This window comes from Podarcis raffonei, chromosome 11 (genome assembly GCF_027172205.1).
Source record: "Podarcis raffonei isolate rPodRaf1 chromosome 11, rPodRaf1.pri, whole genome shotgun sequence".
Taxonomy (NCBI): Eukaryota; Metazoa; Chordata; class Lepidosauria; order Squamata; family Lacertidae; genus Podarcis; species Podarcis raffonei.
This window is the reverse complement of record NC_070612.1, coordinates 13,707,854-13,717,569: the sequence shown is the minus strand read 5'-3', so window position 1 is coordinate 13,717,569 and position 9,716 is coordinate 13,707,854.

Below are 9,716 nucleotides of genomic sequence, written 5' to 3'. Positions count from 1 at the left end.
AGACAGTGCTCCTGAAGGTAGGAGTCTATCAATTGATGAAGATGATCATCCAAATGTCATAGACCGAATGGAGCAAACAGCACGCAGACCTAGTGGTGGGAGGAAAAAATCCTTAAATAAGAGACACGGGGGAATGATTAATGGACTTCAATGTCTGTACACTAATGCACAAAGTATGGGAAATAAACAAGATGAGCTTGAGCTCTTGGTACAGCAAACTAAATATGACATAATAGGCATCACTGAAACCTGGTGGGATAAGTCCCACGATTGGAATGTAATAATGGAGGGATACAATCTATTTCAGAGAAACAGACCAGACAAGAAAGGAGGAGGAGTGGCGTTATATGTCAGGGATGTGTATACCTGTGAAGAGATCCAAGATTTAGAACCTCAAAGCCAAAGTGAGAGCATTTGGGTCAAAATTAAGGGAGAGAAGAATAACAGTGACCTCATTGTGGGAGTTTACTATAGATCCCCAAGCCAAACGGAGGACATAGATGATGCCTTCCTGGAACAGATGGCCAAGCATGCAAAAGGAAGGGAGATAGTAGTAATGGGGGACTTCAATTACCCGGATATTTGTTGGATGTCAAACTCAGCCAAGAGCATAAGGTCAAACAGATTCCTCACTGGCCTTGCAGACAACTTCATTGTCCAGAAAGTGGGAGAAGCAACAAGAGGAACAGCCATTTTAGATCTGGTCCTAACCAATGTTGATGACCTGGTTAGTGGGGTAGAAGTGGAAGGATCATTAGGCGCGAGTGATCATGCTCTTCTGAAGTTTACTATACAGCGGAAAGGAGCAGCCAAGCATACTAGGACTCAATTTCTCGACTTTAAGAAAGCCGACTTCATAAAACTTAGGGAAGTGCTGGGTGAGATCCCATGGACAGTAATACTAAAAGGAAAGGGAGTTCATGATGGCTGGGAGTTTGTTAAGAGGGAGATAGTAAAAGCACAATTTCAGGCAATACCAATGAGACGGAAACATGGAAGGTGCCTAAAGAAGCCAGGGTGGCTATCTAAAGAACTTTTAACTGAGTTAAGATTAAAAAAGGATGTGTACAAAAAATGGAAAAGGGGGGAAACCACCAAAGAGGAATTCAAACAAATAGCCAGCACGTGTAGACACAAAGTCAGAAAAGCTAAAGCACAGAATGAACTCAGGCTTGCTAGAGAGGTTAAAAGCAACAAAAAAGGCTTTTATGGGTATGTTCGTAGCAAAAGGAAGAACAAAGAAACAGTGGGGTCACTCAGAGGAGAAGATGGTGAAATGCAAACAGGGGACACAGAAAGGGCTGAACTCCTCAATGCCTTCTTTGCCTCAGTCTTCTCCGATAAAGAAAACAATGCCCGACCTGAAGAATTTGGAGCAAATGATTCAGCAGAGGAAACACAGCCCAGAATAACTAAGGAGATAGTACAAGAATACTTGGCTAGTCTAGATGTATTCAAGTCTCCAGGGCCAGATGAACTGCATCCAAGAGTATTAAAAGAACTGGCAGATGTGATTGCAGAACCACTGGCAGTCATCTTTGAGAATTCCTGGAGAACAGGCGAAGTCCCGGCAGACTGGAGGAGGGCAAATGTTGTCCCTATTTTCAAAAAGGGGAAAAGAGAGGACCCAAATAATTACCGCCCAGTCAGTCTGACATCAATACCAGGGAAGATTCTGGAGCAGATCATTAAGCAAACAGTCTGTGAGCACCTGGAAAGGAATGCTGTGATCACCAATAGTCAGCATGGATTTCTGAAAAATAAGTCATGTCAGACTAACCTGATCTCGTTTTTTGACAGAATTACAAGCCTGGTAGATGAAGGGAACGCAGTGGATGTAGCCTACCTTGATTTCAGCAAGGCATTTGACAAGGTGCCCCATGATATTCTTGTAAAGAAGCTGGTAAAATGCGGTCTTGACTATGCTACCACTCAGTGGATTTGTAACTGGCTGACTGACCGAACCCAAAGGGTGCTCATCAATGGTTCCTCTTCATCCTGGAGAAGAGTGACTAGTGGGGTGCCACAGGGTTCTGTCTTGGGCCCGGTCTTATTCAACATCTTTATCAACGACTTGGATGATGGACTCAAGGGCATCCTGATCAAATTTGCAGATGACACCAAACTGGGAGGGGTGGCTAACACCCCAGAGGACAGGAACACACTTCAAAACGACCTTGACAGATTAGAGAACTGGGCCAAAACAAACAAGATGAATTTTAACAGGGAGAAATGTAAAGTATTGCACTTGGGCAAAAAAAATGAGAGGCACAAATACAAGATGGGTGACACCTGGCTTGAGAGCACTACATGTGAAAAGGATCTAGGAGTCTTGGTTGACCACAAACTTGACATGAGCCAACAGTGTGACGCGGCAGCTAAAAAAGCCAATGCAATTCTGGGCTGCATCAATAGGAGTATAGCATCTAGATCAAGGGAAGTAATAGTGCCACTGTATTCTGCTCTGGTCAGACCTCACCTGGAGTACTGTGTCCAGTTCTGGGCACCACAGTTCAAGAAGGACATTGACAAACTGGAACGTGTCCAGAGGAGGGCAACCAAAATGGTCAAAGGCCTGGAAACGATGCCTTATGAGGAACGGCTAAGGGAGCTGGGCATGTTTAGCCTGGAGAAGAGGAGGTTAAGGGGTGATATGATAGCCATGTTCAAATATATAAAAGGATGTCACATAGAGGAGGGAGAAAGGTTGTTTTCTGCTGCTCCAGAGAAGCGGACACGGAGCAATGGATCCAAACTACAAGAAAGAAGATTCCACCTAAACATTAGGAAGAACTTCCTGACAGTAAGAGCTGTTCGACAGTGGAATTTGCTGCCAAGGAGTGTGGTGGAGTCTCCTTCTTTGGAGGTCTTTAAGCAGAGGCTTGACAACCATATGTCAGGAGTGCTCTGATGGTGTTTCCTGCTTGGCAGGGGGTTGGACTCGATGGCCCTTGTGGTCTCTTCCAACTCTATGATTCTATGATTCTATGACAACCATATGTCAGGAGTGCTCTGATGGTGTTTCCTGCTTGGCAGGGGGTTGGACTCGATGGCCCTTGTGGTCTCTTCCAACTCTATGATTCTATGATTCTATGATTTCTAGGGTGCCTTAAGAGCAAAGGCTTCTCAAGGCAGCTTATATGAAAACAATAAAACATAATTCCAGTAAGACAGTAGGTTACTTCTGGCACTGATTCTCTTGCATTTAAATATTCCTACTCGCTTAAACATTATTCCCTGCCCTGCTATTGTCTGCAAGCTTCTGCTCAGGTGTAGCCTCCAGCCTTTTCTGACCCAGGAATTACTTTTATCCCCAAAACATGTATTTGGGAACCCATTCCTTAATTTGTTTACAGTATTTTTGTATGGTGGCAGTGCTGCTGTTGTGGACTACCTTAGTTCAGGCCGTGACCCAGTCAGTTGACCCAACAGTTGAAGACCATTGTGCTAAAGCAGGGGTGTCAAACTCAAATTCATCGTGGGCCGCATCAGCAGTTTGGTCACCCTCAAAGGGCCGGTTGTATCTATAGGACTCAATATGCGCTCAATATAAAAACAAGTGGAGATTTCCTGAATGCATGTAAAGTGGAGGTTTCCTGTGTAGAACGGCCGGCGCCGCAAGAGAGCAGACGTTTTCTGGCTTGTAGGCTGCCGCGTATGAGCTGAAGAGGCGGCTTTCTTGTGTCAAAAAAAAGAAAGAAGCGAGAATAAAAGGTGAAGGCTGGCGGCCGGCGGCGGCTACACGGGCCACATGACGAGGTCTGGCGGGCCAGATTCGGCCCACGGGCCTTGTGTTTGACACCCGTGTGCTAAAGGAACAGGATAATGAAAACCTGGAAAGGTAAAAAAAGAAAAGAAAGAAGGTAAATGTAGGACTTGTGACCATCTGGGCATAGAAATAGGATTTGGGACATAGAACCCTGGATTAAAGTTCTGTCTGTGCTATGGAGAGAAGCTGCAACTGGTATGATCCAGCACACAGGTTTGTTGAGAAACATCACAAAAGTGAAAACAACAAAAGGTGGCTTCCTAAGACTGTTAAGTTGTGAGCAAACATATCAGACGACACAGCGATTCTTCCAAAGCAGCTCTTTATTTGTAAGCTGGAACAAAACTGAACTGAGGAGCTCAGTCAGCCTGCTTATATAGAGCTCCACTAGAATACAACAGTAACCATTTTCTGTAACTAGCCAATCACTGAACGTCACTTTTGATCCTTCATTTGCATACAAACTATCCAATCACTGAACATCACTTTCAATCCTTCATTTGCATAACTATCTACAGTATCCCCCTGCTGGCCCAGGGTGAGAACTTCAGTATATAACACCGACCAACACACTCCTTCTTATGGCAAAAAACGTATTGATTTGTTAAACTTGAAGGTGGCTCTAGACCCTTGGTTGTTCTTGCTGCAGCCAGCAGGTAAAGCCATAACTCAGGAGCAGAACATCTGCTTTGCATGCAGAAGGTCTCAGGTTCAAATCTCCAGCATTTCTGCAAAACTGCAAAACTAATATTATTACAATTTATTACCCACCCTTCAACCTGAAGGTCCCAAGGCAGGTTATAATCATTAAAACACATCATTTAAAACAGTTCAAAATAACAGGTAGGGATGAGAGAGAGGCTTTGGTATGAAATCCTGGAGGGTTGCTGCCAGTCCGTGTAGGCAATACTGAGTTAAATGGACCACTGGCCTGACTTAGTATAAGGCAGCTTCCAATGTTCCTAACAGACTGACATGGTTATCCCTTCAGAAACAGTAGATAAAGTTTTAAAAAAACAAAAACACTTTGCAGATTAAAATTATATAAATACTAGCATTCACACACCAGCCCCGTGAGTAGTCCTCAGCACAATAATACTGCTTGCCACAGTGTAATTATTATTACCCTTAAAATAAACTAAGTTCTTTACAGAGCATTAAGTGGGAGGGAGCAGACGACAAGTCCTTGCCCAAGAGGGAAGCCGACATGAGTTCATGTAAAGCTGATAAAACGTAGTCCCTTCATAGAAATGGGCAGTCATTACAGATGGATAAAAGTTACCTTTGATTGAAATGTGTGCATCTATCTACCTATTTATCTACTACTGATTGAACTCAGGTGCTGGCTGATTCTACAGACTCCAAAAACCAACAGTGTGTGACTTACTCCAAACTGGTGCCAAAGTTTTGCAATAGTTTTGCAGTGAAAACCCTGCATTTTGAAGTGCCCCCCACCCAGCTGAGTAATTAAACTGAGGGTCATAGCTATTACCCAAAAAACCAACATGGTCCACGGCATTGCAAAAACTGGGATTTGTGCTGCAAAACCCTGCTAAAGAACTGCAAAACTTCAGCAGCATTTTGGAGGGGATCCCAGATTTCAGGGTTTGTAGTTAATAAAGTTCCAATTTGAATGTCTTCAAAGCAGGGTTAGGCAAATTGCATTGGTTTTTAGATATAGCCTATACAGATAAATATGTGAATTCAATCTTGGACTGAAACCCTTAGGAAATATATGGCCTAGTCCCTGTTTTTGAAGCAATGCTACAACTGAATGGATCTAGTTTGTATCAAGGCTTCTGGACAGAAACTTCCAGAACGTGTGGCAGTCGGTTGAGAACATGGTGACTCAGCAAGGCGCTTAGAAAAACAAATTCTCAAAATACAAAGGGATGAGTAACTTATCCCTGCATTGCATATCCACACATCAAAACACAGTTTAGGATATTGCCATTGCTTAATTACTAATTTCTATTTATTCAACTCTGTAACTTTCAAAACAGCATTTAAATTAAATTATGTAAATATAATCATTTTTTAAAGTTACAAATTTGCATATGCAATGGCTGCCATCCCTATGTGTCTGGAACATTTCCTCCCCTGGCTTTCTATCCTCCTGCCATGGCAACTGGCTGACAGGATGAAATTCTGCCCAGGCCCAATACACCTAGCTAGCAAGCTGGCTACCCCTCACTAGGGCCAGGCTACACATGCAGCAGAACCGTGTGGTACCAATTCTGTGAGATTGCAAAATGGACTACACCACTTCAGACTTCAGGTGGGGGTTTCACAATGATAAATGCTTCCCTGCATACAAAAACAAATACAAAACCCAGCAAAAAGAAAACCAGCACAGGAACATTTTCTCTAGATATGCAAGGGTGTTTGTTTTTTTAAAAAAGTATTATTAAAGTTGCATGGAGTTTGGGGCTGCTGTTTTCAACCTGCACTCTGAACTGGTACAGGCTGCTGCATCCGCTCAGGGTTTTGTCCTCTCTTTCTGCTGTTTGAGTAGACCAGGTCTGTAAAAGGTGTGTTTCTCTGACAGGGAAAACCTGAGTGGCTGCAGTTTCTGAAGGGCTGTGGATTAAAGGAGAGGACCTGAGGGCAACTTATGTCAGAGACTAGGTGTAATATAGTGGTTAATACGCCAGACTAAAGCGCGTCTGGAAAATAAAGAGCAAGCGTCAAATCGCTACCCTCATAGAAAAGTTGTCCGGGGGGGGTGTGTGTGTAAAAAACAACAACTCAGGATTTGTGACTGCGTTCATATGCAGCACCAAGGAATAAGACATTATCTCAGTTGAGGGACAAAAGCAAAGACAACTCTCCTCAGTATTTAGAGGCAAGGCTGGATCAAAGCCATAATGGGCCTCAGGCAGTAGGCTCCCTGTTTCACTCGCAACTCTGAGGTAACACCTGGAAATGGTGTGTACACACATATGCACACACTGGAATAATAATAATAATAATAATAATAATAATAATAATAATAATAATATCTTTATTGTCATTGCCCCCTCTCAGGGACAACGAAATTACTCACAACGAAATTACTATGTAGTATACAATGCAGAGGGGAATACTACATATCTTAGAAAACATCATCTTCTATGCTTTCCTTAAATTAAAAAAAACAAAACCCTATGGTTCCTAGTTTTAATTGTATTATGGGTTCCTCCTCTTGCGCAAGAGAAAGCAGGGATGTACACGCACCATCCCTGGTCCCAATCCCAACGTCCATGTCTGCATAAAAGCGGCCTGTTTTTTGTCCTAAACCAAAGCCAGAGTGAGAAGGTTGCCTTTTTAAAAGGGTCTGAATTACCTACTAGCCCCGTCTCTGGCCAGTGGGCTGTTTAGGGAAAACAATTGCACTGTGTTTTTCTCTCATAGCTTTTTTGTTGACATAAACAGTGTATGTGTGAAGAAGGGGAAACACCTTCCCCACCTCGTTCTGTGTTGTAATATAATAACAATAGCAATTATTATTATTATTATTATTATTATTATTATTATTATTATTATTTCAACTCTGCCCATCTGGGTTGCCCCAGCACTGCATGCACCATAATTTGAAGGGAAGTCTAGAACATCACCAGGTCCCGTGAAGCAGTGAGCCTTGGGCTGTAGCCCTGTCGCTCTGTGGTTTAATATGGCCTTGATCAAAGGTGCCTCTTCACTGACTTATTTTTAAATTTCTATCCCACAGCTAGAAAGAGCCAATCACCAAAATTCACCAGTAAAGCCATAGTGACGAACACCACTCCAAAAACAGTGCCATCATCTCATCAGCCTGTTCGTGAAGGCAAACTGCTTAGGAAAGCAACTCCTTCAAAGGTGAGTGGGAGAAAGGTTGAAGCTCAGAGCAAGCGCTTCTCATGGGGGAGGCCTTAGGTTCAATCATGGGCAACTTTAGATAAAACTGGGAGACAGCCGTGTCTGGAATTCAGGAGAGCCCCTGCCGGTCAGTGTAGACATTATTGGTACCAGTGGCCTACCTCAGTATAAAGTGTCTTCCCACATTCCCATGACACAAACTGAATACCCACAGAATAACCTAGAGAAGTTGTTCCATTCATTAATTTGCTTCAGAATGAGAAAGGGAAATTTCCACAGATGAGTACCATCGGCTTGACCAGTAAGTATCTTGCCATTGCTGAGGAGAAAGGCTCAAAAATATTGATAACTGGTGCACAGACTATACAGGGACTTGATTTTCAGTTTGGTTGGAAAATGAATCTCAGAGAGAGCCAAGGAAGGGGAAAAACAACAGGAAGGGATTCTTTAAATCAGGAAAATCTCTCTCTCTTATGCCCACTAGGTGTACTGAGGGAGAGTTTCTCCCTAAAGTTCCCAAAATATCAGCAGCAATTCAGAATAGGGCTAGTCTTGTTGAGATAAGACAGAAACCCACTATGCTGCTACCTGCTCTGCAGTTCCAAAATGGATCCAGACAGGAGTGCTTTTTGCAAAGGGAGAGGAAATTGGACAAGAAGCCACTTCTTCTCAAAAAGACCTGGCAATTGCCAGTAGGAGAGAGGAGCCGGGAGAGACTATAAAATGGCCTGGCGACTGCCACCTCCTCTTTCTCAGTTGTTGGGGTAAACAAGCGCCTGGTTATCTGATTCTGTAGCACTTTTGAGAAACAATTGAACAAGGTTTGTTACCACAAACTTTTCCAGCTGGATGAAAAGCTCTCTGCCTTACGTGTGAGATATAAGGAGTTCCTGGTTTCGGTTTCCTCGGAATGAGGGACAATGGAGGTAGTGATGCCTTTATGCTATATGATTTATTTACACATATATACAGCCTGAACATATGATGAAGGGGCTCACAGCATTAACAGCTCAAAAGAATTTTGCTTCTCCCATAGCCACAGACTTCGATTCCAGCAGAAATCAGACATGGTTCTGTCTCCCAGCTGCCCAACCCACAAGCTTCTAGCATCTAGCTCCACACAACTCAATTCCCAACTCTGGCCTTTGTCTTGGGGGGGGGGGCACATAATAAGTGGCACATAGCCACTTCCTTTGTGACCTTAATGGCCCATACATAGAGGGCAGTTACCTAATGTGGCTATTCCAGTAATGGAATCTGCTAGATTGAGGAATTAGAAGGAGGTTTAGGCATACAGCCTACCCCAGCGCAAACTCATGGCAGTATTTATTTTTGTGTTTTTCTATTGTAAACTGCCCTTTGATCCCTGGATGACAGGTGTATATATTTTTTAAAATAATAATAATATTCCTAGGATCAAGGAGCAGTAATTCCTCTAAACACAGATACAACTGTATACCATTTTGAATCAAGATGGAGGAATGAACCTTACAAAATTGCACTGATATTTTTGGTTTCTTAGAATTCCCGAGCAATACCAGATATGAGGCTGCTAGTGAAATATAAAAAGAAAGAACAACAAATGCCCTTTAAAATAAACTGCATATCCTGCAGTTTAGGATGCTTCTACAAAATTTTTATTGTGGACTGTGCTGCTCATGCCTGCAAGCGCATGCATTAACAGTTCTGAACCCACAATGAATTGCCACGTGGAAGTGCCTTTAATCTTGAAAATATCCAAGAGTAGGGCTTTGAGTATGTAGCTCACGCCCCACCCCCAACAACAGTGAAACCTTTGTCTTCAGGTGTATTTATTAAAAGTTTCATAGAATTACAGAATTGTAAAGCTGGAAGGGACCACAAGGGTCATCTAGTCCAATATTGCAGGAATATTTTGCCCAACATGAGAATCTCATGCTCTACCAGCTGAGCTATACCAGTTTCAGCCTTGAGGCAATTTACATTTAAAAATAGCACACACACCCCTTTAGTGTTTTATTAATGGTGATGATGATAAATAAGTTACAAAAACTGTGTTGGGGATTGTTTTAGAAGGCCTTTTCCTCCTACATGAGCGATAAACACTTTTAAGAGTGCCTGCTTTTTTGCA